Source organism: Solanum pennellii, chromosome 6, assembly GCF_001406875.1.
Source record: "Solanum pennellii chromosome 6, SPENNV200".
In the NCBI taxonomy this organism is placed as follows: Eukaryota; Viridiplantae; Streptophyta; class Magnoliopsida; order Solanales; family Solanaceae; genus Solanum; species Solanum pennellii.
Window position 1 is genome coordinate 15,650,855 of NC_028642.1, and position 17,042 is coordinate 15,667,896.

At 45.7% G+C, this 17,042-nt stretch overlaps 1 non-coding gene and 1 pseudogene across 1 annotated transcript; both read left to right on the forward strand.

The window, feature by feature from the left end:
* Nucleotides 1-1,106: 1,106 nt before the first annotated feature.
* On the forward strand, nucleotides 1,107-15,077 carry LOC107021540 (annotated as a pseudogene).
* On the forward strand, nucleotides 9,730-9,801 carry TRNAN-GUU. The gene has a single exon. It is a non-coding gene; the product is annotated as a tRNA-Asn (tRNA).
* Nucleotides 15,078-17,042: the final 1,965 nt, after the last annotated feature.

Consider the following 17,042-nt stretch of genomic DNA (forward strand, 5'->3'; position numbering starts at 1 on the left):
TTCGGCCGATTGCTCTTATCCTTCCTTCGCTGACACAGAAGAGAGAGAGCACTCCCCAAGCCAAGGATGAGTGCCAAAGAGAAGATGCGCAAGCTAGTCTATCAGAAGGAGAAAGTGAGGGACTGATATTTTAGGTTTCATTATGGTAGACGGAAGACCAAGCCGATCTCGAAACAAAAAAGAAAAGTTATTGCAACTACGAACGTGAACAGATGCTTTCTAATTAGACTATTTTAACCGATTGTTTATGTCGACCCTACGCTACGATTCTTCTTCTCTTATGAAATTTCTAGTTAGATGAACACTGCTCTGCTGCATGACGGAGTGATCTTTCCCTCTTATGATAGCCGGAATCGCACTGTCGAAAGAGAGTCTCGACGTGACGGTGTACACCAAGCTCCATACCTTGGCTAGTCACTGGCTAGAGGGCGAACGACCTACCGGACCGGCGGCAGCCGAGAATGTTATGTAAAAAGGACCAAGGAGGATCCTATCCTAAAGGAGAAGGAGGAGTAGGAGGAGTCAGTTTTGTTTGATGATCGAGGAACGTAGTGTCAGACAATTATGCCATCATGGGGATTTCCACTTTTTTGTCTACTTCCATCCGTAATACTTGGAAGAATTTTACGACTAGAAAATAAGATAAAAAAAAGACGTGAAATCCTTTTATTCCATATTGGAGTAGAAATCCTTTTTTTCCATATTGGAAAAGTTATCGTGGGTCTTGTTCTGGCAAAGGTCACCTTACACTTTGGGTATCTGTTTGCGGATGACCTAACTCGTGCTGTGAATCAGTTTTACTCTCTTCCATCAGGTGAAGGGTAGTTCAGTCAAGCGCCAACCCCGACTTCTCCAACAGAGAATTCCGGTCTGGAGCTCATTCCCGGTGCGCGAATCGAAGGGGACGGCCCAGCCCCGAGTTTGGAAGGAGAGAAACTAAAAAAGCTCCATGCCATAGTCGAAGGGCATCTTCGGAGATACTGCGCTTCTAAGGATGGATTGAAAAGGTTCCCTTCTTTGAAAGATAAAAACAAGGAAGATTTCCAATATTTTGCGCAACATTTTTCTATTACGGAATTGGACATTGATACAAAAAGAGAAGCGGAAATCGCTTCGCTTTCAGACTATTTGGGTCCAGTTCGTAAAACAGAAACACTATTTCATATGTATTTTGACATATACTTCGAGTCAGACTAGAGACTGAAGAAGAAGAGTAGAAGATGGCCTGAGACTGAGAGAAGGCGGCCTCGCTCAGGCTCGGGAAAGACAATTTGGCCGAGAGTGTTGTGTTATTGTTATGAGTGTTGTGTTATTGTTATTTAAGACCAAAGAGGATCCTATCCTAAAGGAGAAGGAGGAGGAGTAGGAGCTAGCCTTAGGGGCGGAATCGATTCAAAAATACAAAAATGAACGAGTTACTAGAAGCTGTCGCGCCTTTTGTGACAGGTTTACAAGAAACTTTGAGCGGGAGACAGGGGGCGAAACCGCAAATTCCCGATGCCCTACCTGAAGCCCCATCGCAGGGTTCACATTTTCCTCTACCCAAAATAGTTGGGCAAGGGGAACATTTTTTCATAAGAAGAAATGAGAGTATGGAGGCCTCTATGCTCAATCGAATAAGAAACCTCGAAAGGGAAAGTAGCCTCTTTCTGCTTGAAAAAGCAAAAGAGGCATATTGGTCAGAAGTAAAGACCACACTCCACAATTTTGGCTCTCATAAAGAGTATTGCATGTTACTCTATTTCGAGAACAGAGATCTGCAAATCAGGTAGAGTAAACATGAATGTTTTTTTTTCAAGAGATTCTTTTTCGGAATCGTGCCTTGAGGGGGGATGCTGCTAATCCTACCGAAGAATTTATGGATTTCTTTTCCGAGAAGCAAGAGGTACTAGAAAAAAACCCTGATGTGGCCCGGTAGAGAAAGACATAAAGGAAATTGAGTTCGTTGAGCAAGTAAAAATCGATCTTGTAGCACGCGGGCACGAGTCTCCCTATATAAAGCAAAAACTTTGGTTAGGGTGAAATCTGGAGATCTACAAAGGAACGCTAGCTATATGCTTAACACATGCAAGTCCAACGTCTACGAAAAAGCTGTCGTAATGTTTCGTTCTCCTCTTGGTCAAGTTACTTCGTTCCTATTTCTTGCTTTTTTTTTGGTATGCCTCTCTGTCATTGTCTAATTTTTGGTTGTCAGATCACACTCGAAATTATGCATCTACTTATCGTATTTTTACCCCTGCTCAGTAGTTTTGTAGCAGGTTGTTTTGGACGTTTTCTAGGAAAAGAAGGAACCGCTATAATAACCACTACGTGCGTTTCATTCTCTTCTATCTTCTCTTTGATTGCTTTTTATGAAGTCGCACCTAGAGCTAGTGCTTGCTATCTAAGAATTGCTCCATGGATCTCATCGGAAATATTTGATGCTTCTTGGGGATTCTTTGGCGACTGTGAAGTCACTGGATGAATTGCCGAGTAAATAGATCAGATTCGGACGTCGCTATTGCTCCGCGGCGATACGGACTCAACCCGCTCCTACCCACTGCGGGGTACCATAGCATGTCAGTAATAAAGGGGGACATACTGGACGTAACCACTCCCTTGGATGGGGGCTATGCCGCCCTGCCTTTTGATCGATAGACAGTTGAGGAGGCCGATCACGAACGCTACAGGTGTGGGAGCGATCCTGGTCAGGGAAGGCTAAGACGGCGCCTCACATATGGGTAGCAAGAGGTCGCTTATGCCCCGACGTGGAGCCTTATGGGGAAGGGCCTAACCCAATAGGGACAGCACACCCCCCACTCCAGGCGCACCTCTGTATCGACTAAATCACTTTTTTGGTCTAGTCGGTGGAACTGGTGAACCACGCGAGCTGGTTAGATGTGTGGGGCAAAGGGCTCGTAGTAACCCCTTTTATTGATCCAGCCTTTTCTTCGCTTTGCTAGTGAATCACCTACTAAAGGGGCAGGCCTGCACGCCTTATTTGAGACTACTAAGGCAGGCGGTGGACTCTTTCATTAGGTAAGGGAGGAAGGGGACTAAGTATGGCAGATGTCGTACACTTGAATGACAAAGGAAAGCGAGACCTTACCTTTTTTTCCAGGCCTGTTCGGATATACGCTTCCCGCGGAAGATCAAGTTGGTGAGCCGTGTGATAGGAAACCTTCCCGCACGGTTCGGAGAGCACTGAATTAGAATAAGAGGTTTACCACCACATCATTTCATGCAAGGGGAGCTCGCTCGATTTGCAGATTGGTCCGACTCGTAATTCACTTCTGACCCCGTGTTCGATACCCCGACGGTAGTGATGTTAATTGTGGTTACATTCATAAGTATCTTGGTCCATCTTTATTCCATTTCATATATGTGTGAGGATCCACATAGCCCTCGATTTATGTGTTATTTATCCATTCCTACTTTTTTTATGCCAATGTTGGTGACTGGAGATAACTCTCTTCAATTATTCCTGGGATGGGAGGGAGTAGGTCTTGCTCCATATTTGTTAATTCATTTCTGGTTTACNATATTTGTTAATTCATTTCTTGTTTACACGACTTCAGGCAGATAAAGCAGCTATAAAAGCTATTCTTGTAAATCAAGTAGGTGGTTTTGGATTAGCTCCTGGGTTTTTGGGTTGTTTTACTATATTTCAAACAGTAGACTTTTCAACCATTTTTGCTCGTGCTAGTCCCCAAAAATTCTTGGATATCATGCAATATGAGATTGAATGCCATAACTCTTATTTGGAATTTAATTTTTATTGGTTCTATTGGGAAATCTGCACAGATAGGATCGCATACTTGGTCACCTGATGCTATGGAGGGTCCCACTCAGTATCCGCTTTGATTCATGCAACTACTATGGTTACAAATGGCGTTTTCATGATAGCAAGGTGATCACCTTTATTTGAATACCCACTTACGACTTTGATTGTTATTACTTTTGCAGGAGCTATGACGTCATTCCTTGCGGCAACCACTGGAATATTACAGAATGATCAAAAAAGGGTCATAGCTTATTCAACTTTCAGTCAATTAGGCTATATGATCTTTGCCTGCGGCATCTCTAACTATTCGGTTAGCGTCATTCACTTAATGAATCACACCTTTTTCTAAGCATTACTATTCCTGAGTGCAGGTTCGGTGATTCATGCGATGTCGGATGAGCAAGATATGCAGAAGATGGGGGGGGGCTTTCCTCCTCGTTCCCTTTTACCTATGCCATGATGCTCATGGGCAGCTTATCTCTAATTGGATTTCCTTTTATAACTGGATTTTTTTCCAAAGATGTGATCTTAGAGCTCGCTTACACTAAGTATACCATAAGTGGGAACATTGCTTTCTGGTTGGGAAGTGTCTCTGTCCTTTTCACTTCTTATTACTCCTTTTGTTCACTTTTTCTAACATTTGTAGTACGAACTAATTCATTCGGGCGAGACATCTTACGATGTCATCATGCGCCCATTCTTATGGCCATTCCTTTAATACTTCTAGCTCTCGGGAGTCACTTTGTAGGATACTTGGCCAAAGTGTGACCTGTTAGCCCATAAGTAAGTACTGTGACGAAGCGGCTGTTGCTAACCCGATACGATCGTACGAGGTCACAATTTACCCAACACGATCATCCGTGGTGAACAAGAATTAGGGATCGGATGCGGGCGAAATTCCCGCCAATGGCTGAGATGTTCAGTCGACTCCCTCCCCCTTTGTGGGGGTCCCTACCCCTACAAGTGAGCAGAAAAGGGAGGAGGAAAGAGGCCCTGGTAAACTATCATAATTAGTGAACAAGTGTAAGCTTCGCTGCCCGACAGTATGGAGTACTGACCACACCGAGGGACAGGCCCTGAAGCGAAGGACGGGAACGAGCGGAATCAATGTGTTCCAATTTGTGGCCTTGCACCGACCATCCAATGGACCATGGACTAAACGGCCACTGCCTGAAAGGACTATGTCCATCCCCCCCCACAAGGTACATCTCGTGCCTATGGGCCGCTATAACTATCCAACAAGATACTCAAAACTGGAAGGATAAACAAACCCACCCGGTGGACTGCCGATCTACAAGTCCTATGACACAGGAGCGGGATTCTCTAAAAATCCAAGGTCGTGGGTGGCCAAGAGGGCCCACTTGGAGACATGGGATCTCAACAGAAAATGCGAAGGTTGCAACAAGCCAGCCGGCCAAAGAGAATCAACTAGTTTAGTTCTGATCTGAGTAGGCTCATAATTAGGGAATACCCTAACCTTGGGAACCGGGGCCTGGCCATCCTTCGTTTGCGGTCAACGTTCCGGCTTTGTCCGTCGACAACTGAATGTTTCGATCTAGTTTGATTCATGATCGCATCTGCAAACCTTATCCCGTGGGCTTTAGCGAACGTTTTTCATTCTTCACCCGGTCCTTAGTAGCCTTTCCAAAGTCTACCTAACCGCTTACCTTTGGAAAGGCGCTACATAGGCCTTCGCCCTTACGCCTTCATATATAATAGAAGAAAATTAGATAGTTGTATATAGAATTAGCCAGATTGTCTGAAGCATGAACAGAATCCCCTTTGTTCTGAAGGCCTAGCGAGTTCCTTTTTTATTCAAAGGCCGCACCTTTCTTTCCTCGGACCGATGACTCGCTTGTTCAGTACTATTACCTATTATATGAGGATGCCACCCCCTCGAGACTACCAGTAGCTTCGGTTGTTGAATCTCGTGCAAGTTAGGTTGTCGTTGTATTGGCTGCAAGCGGAACGTAGGCGCTTTAGGTGTGTGTTGACCATGCATTCTCTCATCCTGTAATGTCGAATGTATGATAGAGGTAGTGTTGTGATTGACCTCAATGCTAATGGTGATCCCCAAGGGTCAACAAATGAATGAAGCTATGATCCGGATAGACATGGTGGTCTTCCTCTGATGTCTCCAAGCCGGCCATAATAGAATAGATAGGCGAAGCAGTCAATAGCAGTCTGTTCTCTCCTATCAATAGATAGCATGTTGCTTCCAAGCTCAAACCATTTGAAACGGAATTGCTACTTTTTTCTTGTTATTGATAGAGTGGTATTCTATGCCCCTGTCAAATAAAGTAGAGGGGGAGAACCAGAAGAGAGAAGGAAAAAGAGCAAAGGATTGACAAGTCTAATGAGAGAAGAATGGCTGACATGTTGACTGCCTTCGATAGACAAAAAAAACCCAAGCTGTCCAACCTAACCCCCAGGGCGGACCCCAACCGAAAGGCGCTAGACGGACAAAGGGCAAGCGAGATAAAGAATGTTGCTGGCCCTATGTGTAAAACTTGTCCGCGGGAGAGTCTTTCTCTAATGAGAATAAAGAAAGTTTTTGGGCAAGACAAGAAAGGAATTAGCCCTTTGACACCAAGGGATAAGAGCTGATTGTTGGCGATGACTTGTTGAAGGGAATCTATGAGAGAAGGTTCTCGAATCGGGTTACAACCAACGCGGAACCAACGAGTTCAATCGAACAAGGTAACGAGTCTAAGGGAAGGATCAAGCATGAAGGAATGGACGGGCGTAGGCTTAATAGTGAAGGCAGACCCCCTGCTTATAGATATGAGATCAATGACTTAAATAAAAGAAAGATGTCGAGAGAAAGTCTTAGCCCTTAAAATGCGTTGCGAAGAGAGATCGAAGACGAAGATTGTCTGACGTAGTGCGGGCACTGGATGGAAAAGACAGGTAAAGGAACAACCCACCGTAAGGGCATACCTCAAGCGGAACCAATCTCCCCCGTCAAAGATCTATCTGCGCGAAGCCGACCTATGGATAGAAAGAAAGATGCAGGAAAGGAAAATGAAAGAAGAAATCCAAATTTGCTTTGGGGGTGTGAAATAGGCAGAAGAGGAGTACGCAGCCGAAGAACTGTTGGGGTTTCCATCAGTGATAGCTGAACTAATCAGATGGGCCGCCCCAAACCTGGAGATGACATTTAAATCGGGAATCAACATTGGGTCCAGGCTATCCAAAAAACGCAGACTGAAGCGGAGATCACAAAATGCAACACAACAAGGGGGTCGGTAGACCGTAGCTTGCGTGAAGGAAGAAGCTAATCAATCAGAATTGAGACAGGGACGATAGTCGAAAGAGAGATTTTCGAGCCTGCAAGCAGCAAGCAACAATGACTTTTCGGCCGTTGCGTGCTAGCTTGTAGTTTAGGGGTATAGTAGGGGTGCCCCTTTCTCAAACTTTTATATAATATTAGGTAAGCTGTTTGGAACCCTAGTTTTGGAGTTTTCCCCAACCAAGCTATACCTTACTAATAAAAAGGGGCTTCCCTTTTTCAGCTGCATTGCACTGCCGCATAAACAATGGATCAGCTGGGCTGGATGAGCAACCTTCTATCTGGACTCTGTACCAATAGTTTAGTGGCTTGCTACTTTCAATCAGAAAAGGAAGATTGAGCAAGGCAAAGGAGAAAGGAGTTGTCCCCTCTTCTCTTTTAACCCGCCGCCGCATAAGTATAAAAAGAAGGAGCAGAGAAGGAAGAAAAACCTTTTAACTTTTGCACATGAGGTGGCGGGTTTGGCTAGGTAACATAATGGAAATTTATCGGACTGCAAATCCTGGAATGACGGTTCGACCGTGTCCTTGGCCTCGAGGAGTGGTGAGCAGCAAGCAACTTGTTTCAATCAAATGGCATAGTATTAGGGTAGGAGGCTTTCCTTGGTTATATAAATCCACAGACAAGATTCTGGAACTTCCAAACCAAATAAATGCAAGATGAGAAGGAGCTTTTTACGTTACGCTTCAATAGAATGAATTCGGTAAGGGTAGAATAGGCCCTATGGTCGATTGAAGGTGTTGTACCACTTGAACTCAAATATATCTGACCTTCAATCCATCTTTGTCCAGCCAGCTCATAACAAAATGTTAGACCAAGCCTGACACAGCCGAATAGGTTGAGGAAAAGGAACCTCTAGCGACCAAGCACTCCCGCCCCAAAAGGCGGAGACCGAAGAACCGCCAAGTTGTCGAGGACACGTCTAAAGAGGAGGCGGGCGCCCTCTAAGTTGACCACCCTACCCACTAATGGACTATGAGGGGGGGAGGCGAACAGGAACCGACCGAAAACCCAAACCGTTTGACTGACCCCTTCATAGTCCATTCATTAAGGTTGGGCATGGCTGGAACCAATCAGAAGTGCAAATTGTGCAAGCGAAGCCGGGAAACAGACCGCAGCGCAACGACTAGGACTCGTGTCGGAGGAGTTTTGAGCGTGAGCTAAAAGTCATGCAGCGGCAAGAACCCGCAACTCTCGAACAGGCCACCAACCGCCCGGATCAATGTAGCAAACCCTTTCTTTACTCAATGGATAGCGCTTATTCTCTCTCAATCAACAAAATGAGAAATTGGGGAGAAATAAAAAAAAGAGGTCTTTATTGGAGAGGCTTTGCAACTGAAATAGGACTAATGCATATCCAGAAGAATGGTCTAGGCTTTCGAAAAGATGAAGACTCATGGGGTAAAGAGACAGTATTTTGAACAACCAAGCTGACATAAGGATTCTAGGTCGCGCCCACTTAGAAAAGATGGAGATTCTCGGACGGGGAAAAGCGGCACTCGACATCTATTAAACAAGACCAAGAACAAAGCCATACCATGCCCTCGGGAGAAAGTAGTGATGATTGCCATGAATGCTGCCCTCGAGGACGTGAAAAAGAAGATCTTTTCCGATTCATATCAACATGGTAGATCTCTTAGTATAGGGGTGTGAAAAGAGGAGACTTTGACCGTAGAGATCAATTGATAGACATTTTTGTTGAGGAAGAAAATCCAGGATGAACGCTTTTTTCATTTGCTATGCGCTGACTTGATGCGTACTCGCGTGATCAATTGATGGACGGGGGAATTGCTTGAATGATGAGACCGGCCTAACCTAAAGTCAAGGCTCTTCCCTCTCTTGATGGCGAATCTTGATTGACTGACACTAGGAACCAATTCGGAGAAAGAAGAAGCATGGCATGAGATAGGCGGCAGAGAAATTTCTTATAGCGAATTACTTGACTCGATGGACGGAGGGAGAGCCCTCCAACTCAAGCACGAAAGCAACGTTGAGTCAACAATCATCGAGAGGGGTACCACCAAGCAAGATCGAGACCAGCCCCTTGTATAGGTATAGGGTTCCCAACCTGCGCTTCTTCAAATATCCCATAAATCTAAATAAAGTAGGGACTTCAAAGCTTGACTAAGAAGGGAGAAAGTTGACTTTGAGAAAGAAAGGGGCGCCCTAGTTGCAATAAAAAAACAGCGCTAACGAGCAAGAAAGGTCTCCTTACTATAGATAGGGCCTTAGCACTTAACTAATAACAAACATTATAGGGCTTACTTTTTTCAACTTGATCGGAATCGATTCTATGATGGAATAGCAGAAGTGCTACTTAGTAGTAGAAACTCGGAGATACAGACAGAGAGGGGACTCTTTCATCCCTGATAACTCCTAGGATAAGAAGTAGGTCCCTTGTTTTTGGCAGGAAGAGTTCCAGCCTTTGTTGCCCCTCGGTAGAGTGAGTCTACTTCGCGAACTGGCAGGACGCGAAGATCTATTGATCAATATGAATCTCGAGAGTGGATGGTTGATCACTGCCTCCTTGTCCTGGGGGCTCTCCGGCCAGGGAGGGGCTTGCTAGCGTAACCCTTTCTCCCCGTGTATGCGAAAAAGAGTGACGAACTCATTTTTCTTCGGTAATAGGTTGGTCCAAAGAACGAGAGTCGGCTTCCAATTTTAAGTCCATTGTTCCTCAATAGCTCAGTGGTAGAGCGGTCTGTTGTTAACCGATTGGTCGTAGGTTCGAATCCTACTTGGGGAGATTTTTTAGTTATCGCCTTTCTGACCTAGCGCTTGCCTCCGGTGGTGTCCTTCTCCTTTCTTTCTAAACTAGAAAAATCGTGGGACATCAAAAGCGGTAAGTTGATTGTTGGTTTTTATTCCTCACTCTCGTATAGGTTAACTTGGTTCGTTCCATTCTTAGGGAAGTATCCACTGGAAAGACTGGAGTAGTATCTTCAGTAGCCGGAAGGAATTAGTCTCCACTAGCGTCATTCGTAGAACGAACAAGAAAGGGGTTATTGTTTAGGATAGATGGATGTGGCCCAATGGCTAAAGCGCTGCTAGCTTCTTGTAGACTTAACTCTCTTCTCTTTAGGATCCGAGTTATTTTTGGGGGGATGGCCTAATTTACTAGTGGCAACGAAATTCTTAAATGACTTGATTCTCCCAGAATGCTAGCTAAGCTAATCGTCTTAGTTCCCTTCAATTAAATCAATAAGCTTTTTGATTGATTAGGGGCGCCGCCCCCCTTCTTAGAATTAGAACCCATTGAGGGGGCCTCGGCCCAGGAAGGGGAGAGTTGCCGAATGGTCAAAAGCGGCAGACTGTAAATCTGTTGATGTTTTTCTGCGTAGGTTCGAATCCTGCCTCTCCCACTTGTTTGTTGTAGACTTCAGAGAAGAGAAAAGAGCCATTCGTCAGCATAGGAAGGCAAACCGAGCGAAGCTCTTTCTTTTTTTTGGTCGTGCCTTGAAGTGAAATTGTATCGTATGTTAGTTAAAGAGGTTGGCAAACTACTACGATCTAAATATTTCCCATCTATATCCAATTCCAACGAGATGAGGAGCGAGTCGCTTCTGGCCTGTCTTGTAGTCGTAGTCTTTTAGCTTATGTCGTCGTCGGCCTTCCTACACGCATGCGTCCGCCAGAATGCCTCCTTGGTTCGAGACGAAGCCAATACGATACATACGATAGGCCAAGGAAATACCCCCATTTAATAGCGCCCGGGGAACGCAAGATTGATTGAGGATTGGAGAGGAGAGGTGTAAAAAATGGCTCGGGATGGATTTTGGAGTCTTTGTGCGAGCCATATGCCGTGAGACTCGCACGTACGATAACGATGGGGGTTCGCGTCTATACGTGTAGTGTAGTGCCGAACCTGAGCAGCTATACCGAATCCCCGCTGGCCATCGGGGACCGCGTGGTAAGGCCATGATCCGCCGCCTACCTACCGTTTTGGTGGCTACCAGCGAGATCCAATAAGGAAGTGTCGTGGCTGCTCCACTCCGCTACGTTGCGGTCTCATGAACTGAACTTCGTTGCCTTCCCGCGCGCGAAGCGAATAGGCACTGTGCCGTGGGTTAGTTTCGGGGTGGGGAGCCAAGAGAGACCAGAAGAATGATTCATTTGGATCGACGAGCTTTTTCAACCCAAAAACTAAGATTCCATGGAATGTCTGTCTATCCATGAAAATCTATACTATTTGTATATCTAGGGGATCTCTCTATACATATAGATTGATTTTATGGAATGATATGATCGGCTAGCCGTAGCCGCATATCAGAAACACTCAATGTGGGATTTCTTTTGGATCAGATCTTTTGGGAAGATTTTGGACCTAGCGAAAAGGGCTCTAAGCCTTCACGCAACAAAGCGCGAGAGAAGCGGAGCACGAAGCTACCACTTCCCCCGACCGACTAAAATACAACAGTCGTGACCTACTTTGATTCAAAAGAAAGGCGAAGGGTTTGACAACAAGCAAACGGCTTTCTATCATAGTTGCAAGGGTTCCGAACCTTAACTACTTAACTACCAAAGGCTGCTTTCAGTTGGTTTCATAATGGGGCTGTTCATTACAAGCTATCAGCGCTCAGCTCTGTCTTAGATTGAACGTTGACTTATCTTATTGCCGTTCAATCTCTAAGGCGGGTTTCCGCTGTGAACGGAATAATGTTCGTGTCCAAAGGTGAACAAAGCCCTAGCTTCTAGAGTCCGCTGCTTTTCCCAGGCCGGCCGGAGAAAGGCTTATACTGCTCGCCTTTGTTTGATATGTTCATTCAGTACCAACACAAACGATAACTACACCAAAGTGGAAGGGCCAGTATAGAAGCTAGAAGTAGCTAACTTATAGTAGTTGGCCTAACGAAAGCCTCACGACAACATAAAATTAGCCTTATGAATTGAATCTTAAGTAGGGGGCTTAGCCCACCCTCCTATCAATCAAAGAGGCTGAGAGTAAGCGTAAGCTCACCCGGAAGCTCAAAGAGCTTCCCTTCATTCGCTTCGCGGGACCCGCACAACACATAGCTGGAAGTTAGAGGGCCCATACTACCTGCCTAACCATTTTCTCCGAGGGACCGTAGATCGAAAAACTCCTTCTAAACCACCCCATTCATCCAATAGAGAAGGGACGGGGCCTATGTATTTGCATGACCCCTGCAGATTTCACCCTATCAATACCCGAAGCCACTCCCCTAGCAGTCCTGCCACCACGCTGCAGAACGGGAGCTCGTGTGGCACTTTAAATTCTAGCGTAACAGCGGTAGAACGTAACAAAATATTACGGTCGCCTAACATAGGGGACGTAGGTACGGTAAACTCGGCAAAAATATGAGACCCGAAGGGCCCGGCGTGCACAATCTTATCCTATCCGAGTCCAAGTTTACCCCTTGTACTTCGGACAGCCGTCCATAGCATCATAAGGAGGACCCCCCTTTCGAGGTACAAAAAGAGTACGGTACATAGGAGGTTGGTCTTTCTCAACGTGGTGTATAGCACGAAAAACCTTTCGATACAAGATAGGGTCGTTCACAAGAAAGAAAAAAAGGAATCCTTTCTTATCTTCTTTCCCTCTCGGCAAAGAGAAAGAGGGTATTATGGAGGGAGGGGGGAGGGAAAAGGCTTGTGCCTACCTATCCCGATAGGACCTCATAAAAGAACGGGAGCTGTTGAGAGGTTCCATATTGCCGAGACGAAGGACAGCACTTCTGTACGTGATCGTAGTATGTAACGTCGTCTTGTCCCCGCTGCATCGAAGAGTACCTATGCATTATGTTCCGGTTCACTGATAAGCAAGATAGTGTTGGGGTGGGGGTCTATGATGTGATACTAAAGTATGACTGGGGGAGATACATGCTAGCTATGGGTAGGAAGTAGGAACCATTATGTAAAATATTTCAGGGGGTCGGACGACTTTCTTTGCCCAAGCTTGGCGGATCGCATCCCCGCACAACGACATTCTTTATTTATGCGCCCCTTACAATTCTTGCTCAGACTTTCAACAGCTGGGAAGGCAGTCGTAGAAACGAAGCCTATCGCCACGCCGACCATCAAATACGAGACTGGGCCCCTTCTCAAAAATTTTATGGAATGGCCCAAACCCACCCAAGAGCGCTTATGTCATAGGGGAACTCATGGTTGGAAACAATCCTTATGTTTTGTTTTGATATCCGGTAGGAATAAAAACTAAAAGTCCAGGTTGGTTAGTGAGCCTCGTAATAGGAGACTACCTAGCTTGGTTCAGAAAGCACTTGTTGGGTGAAATATTTTTTGGTTGTTAAATGTTACGTCCTAAATGCTAAACTATTGACCCTACTTGTTCGGATGGGTGTTCACCCCAAAGTGTTCCCAGACCGCATGCATAAATCCGTAAGTAACTTAGTGCAACATGGAAAATTTCATTGAGAGGAATCAGCAAAGAAAAGAAAAATGGGTCAACAACACCAACATGTGTATTTGAGAGATTGTCCTCTTGGGCGGCCGAGAGTGTTGTGTAATTCTTATGAGTGTTGTGTTATTGTTACGTAAGACCAAGGAGGATCCTATCCTTAAGGAGAAGGAGGAGGAGTAGGAGCTAGCCTTAGGGGCGAAATCGAATGATTACGAGATAAACAATGAGACAAAGGAGAGCACTTAAACAATTCACTTTAAGTACAGGGAAGTCTGCTGGTAGGAATTCCTCAGGGCGTATTACGGTTTTTCACCGAGGGAGTGGATTGAAACTATTGCAGCGAAGAATTGATCTGAAATGAAGAACTTCGTCTATAGGCATTGTATAAAGGATAGAATATGTGCCTAATCATTCTTCTCGAATCTCTTCAGTATGATGGACCGGAGGGGGTCCGCTAGAGAAAATGCAACACGATAGACGAGTTCTATCCGCCGCGTAAGATCCTCAAATTAAAATCAACCACGACTACCCTCTGCGGTCCATTTTCGTTATCCTCCCTACCCGGGAAGGGGGGTCAAAGAAAGGTAGCTTGCATATCTCCTGGACGGATGGCGACTTATGTAGTGGTCGGCCTTCCTACCAGAATGCCTTCTTGGTCGCAGAACCCCTTTTTTAGTAGTAAGGACGCAGGAAGCAAAAAAACTTGTGCGAAGGACGTTTTCTTCTCTGCCCTCTCCTCTCCAAAGGCCAAAGGAGAGACTGCATCCCTTTCCTTCGATAGCTCTTTTGGTTTCCCAAGGATAGCGGTAGCTGGGGAAAAGCCCGCTTTCTTCGCTCCGCGAATGAGAGAGAAAGTAAGAGGAAAAAACGTGTTCTCTCTTTGCGAGATCCGAAAGTGGAGAACGCATAGCATTCTATGGGTATATTGGATCAAACGTAAAGCAGCGCTATCTTGGCAGAGTATTAGGCGGCAAGAGACTTTAGGGATTGTTGGAGCTTCTGAGCATAACAAGTCGAAGCTGAAGACGGATGAAGGTAGCTTGCCTGCCAAGCCGATAGGCGAAGGGCTGAAGGATGGAACGCGCAAAGTAGATCATGCACCTGTTGTGTGACCCTTTGGTCCTAAGCACTGTCTTGCGCGAAGCGAACCACTTAGAAAAAGCCCCCCTTTATGTTAAGGGAGCACTAAAATTCAACTTCGATAGGATGCGGGTATCAAATCCCGCCACTGAGATGTCCAGCAGAATCCTGGGCCTTGACGAATGGCCGGCCACCCTTTACGTTAGAAGAGCAAAAGGCCCAAGGCATAGCAGGATGAACCAATGTGAATGAGTGTAAGCTTCGCTGCCCGAACACGATTGGTTATGACCACACTAGGTTCTACCGTGGTAGCAAGAGAGGCCAGGCGGTGACAATTGAGAGGTTGTCACTGAGCATTCCTAGTCACACGGGAAAAGAGGTCAAAAAGGACATACGCCCGTTTGGCTCCTCGCGGAGTATAGCTCACATCCAAACATCTGATTGGGGAATGGAGCAACGCCCATGAAGCTCCGACGGAAAGGGAAGGCCTACCAGGTCGTATGCCCATGGGTGCAGGATTCTTTGAAAAAGCGCGAGCTGACTCGGAGACTGGGACCCTTGCTTAGTAATGAATGAAAGGAAGCTCTTTCATTTTTCTCCGCCAGTGGTTTATGTAGTGGTTGGCCTTATAAAGATCGCTAAGCCTCGCTTCCCTCTCCCCTTCACTTATTAAGTGGAAAATAGTCGTCAGCATTCTATAAGCGACTTGGTTGACTCTACGAAGCTTTGTTTTCTTGTAGTCGGCCCGTAATGCCTCCCTTCATTTGCAGGCCTCCTTTCAGCTCAGAATGCCTAATGCCTATTATTTTGTACTAGAAGCTAACCGCCATAAGCTCACCCTTCAGGTCTCGCTTCCAGCGCAGGAGGCCAAGCATTCTGCAAGACGTCCCAGCCTGGGAGCCCCGTTCGCCTTTGGTACTTCAGTAGAACTTCTAAAAAAAGCGCTACTTCAGCCTTAACTAAAACTACATTACGCAAGCCCCGCCGATACCTACCTATAGAGTTAAATTTTAATAAAAAAGTACCAGTGACGACAACTTTCTTGGTTTATGGATTCAGTCAGCTAAACTCCATCAAACTCCTCAATCAATATCAACAAGATGTCGTGACCGCTTAGGCTTGGTTTACTTTTGTTTGAATGTAAACTAATATAAGTGGCATTTATTCAAACAAAGGGAGCCGAAGGTTTCCTTGTTTATTAGTACGAAAGTAGTTCTACCATTAAGATGTTTAATATATATAAGAAATAAATATATTGTTGTAGTTGTAGAAAAGAATGGCGTTCGCCCTTACTTTGACTTTCTGAGAAGGACTTAAGTAGCTAAGTTTCCAAAGGCAATAGGCTTCGTTTGTACGACTGCCTTCCCAGCCGTTGAAAGACCGAGCCAGAATGGTAAGGGACGCAGAAACAAAGAATTTCGTTCTGCGGGGATGCGATTCACCAAGCTGGGGCAAAGAAAGCCGTCCGACCCTACCGGATTAGGAATGTGAAGGCCTCTCCTTCGAAAGGAGACCGGGGAAAGAAAGATCTATGCTATTGACCGGACCTTTTTTCTCATTTAGTTTGCAGCGGGCCAGATAAAGAATGAAATGCATAAAAATAATAGGGGAAGGAAGTCAGAGACTCCCTTTTTTTGGTTTAAGGGCTTCTCGCCCTACCGGAGTACCAAAGGCTTTCGAGGCTTACACCTCCCTATTGCAGGACCTAAAAAAGTCTTTCAGTAGCGCCCTTAGAATCTAAGCCTTATGAAGAGCCAGTAGTTTTAGTTGTGGCCACACCAACCCTTTCGTTCTTATCGCTTCGGATTCCGATCTATATGACCTCCAAGCAGTACAAAGTAAACCTCTTTCGTTGAAGCAGGTAGTAACCTAACCTTTAAGAATTCGTTCAAGGGAGGACCCTCTAATATATCAATGGAAGGATATCCATGTGTGGCGTGATAAGGAATCCTAGAAAAGATCAATTAAGACTCCCTCCAAAGTCCCACGAAGATCTCTACGTACTTGTCCAGGACAAGTGAGATCTTCGTCCAGCGTGCCTGGGAGCAGCTCAAACAAAGAAGAGTCTGGTCAGGTCTGAATTCAAGCACGGCCCGCCCGTCTGCTGCTAGGTCCGGAAATTGCACCAGGCGAGGGCGCCGCTATTCCCTTTAATGAATCGAATGATCCTTCGACCTTCGTTTGATTCCGACGGCCGGCATAGATCTCATGAGACCGGCCCACTAATACTTCGAAAAAGTCATGCCCTCTCCTTTGCTACTAGGAAAGTAAGCAACTTTTATTAGCGCCGGACCTTGAGTCGAATTGATCGTGTCATGTGCAACGTCCATCAATGATGGTTCATTAATGTCCATTGATTTAGACTCCTTCCCCCTTCTCAACTACGAAAAACATCGAGAGGGGCCCGAAAGCCCCCAAAGAACGAAAACAAAATTCGATTCACTCCCCATTCTCTCCTAAATAAATAAAGCTCGCCCTGGGCCAGGTCTTTCCCTGTTGTTCTATTCCCGCCACGGGAAAGACGCACGGAA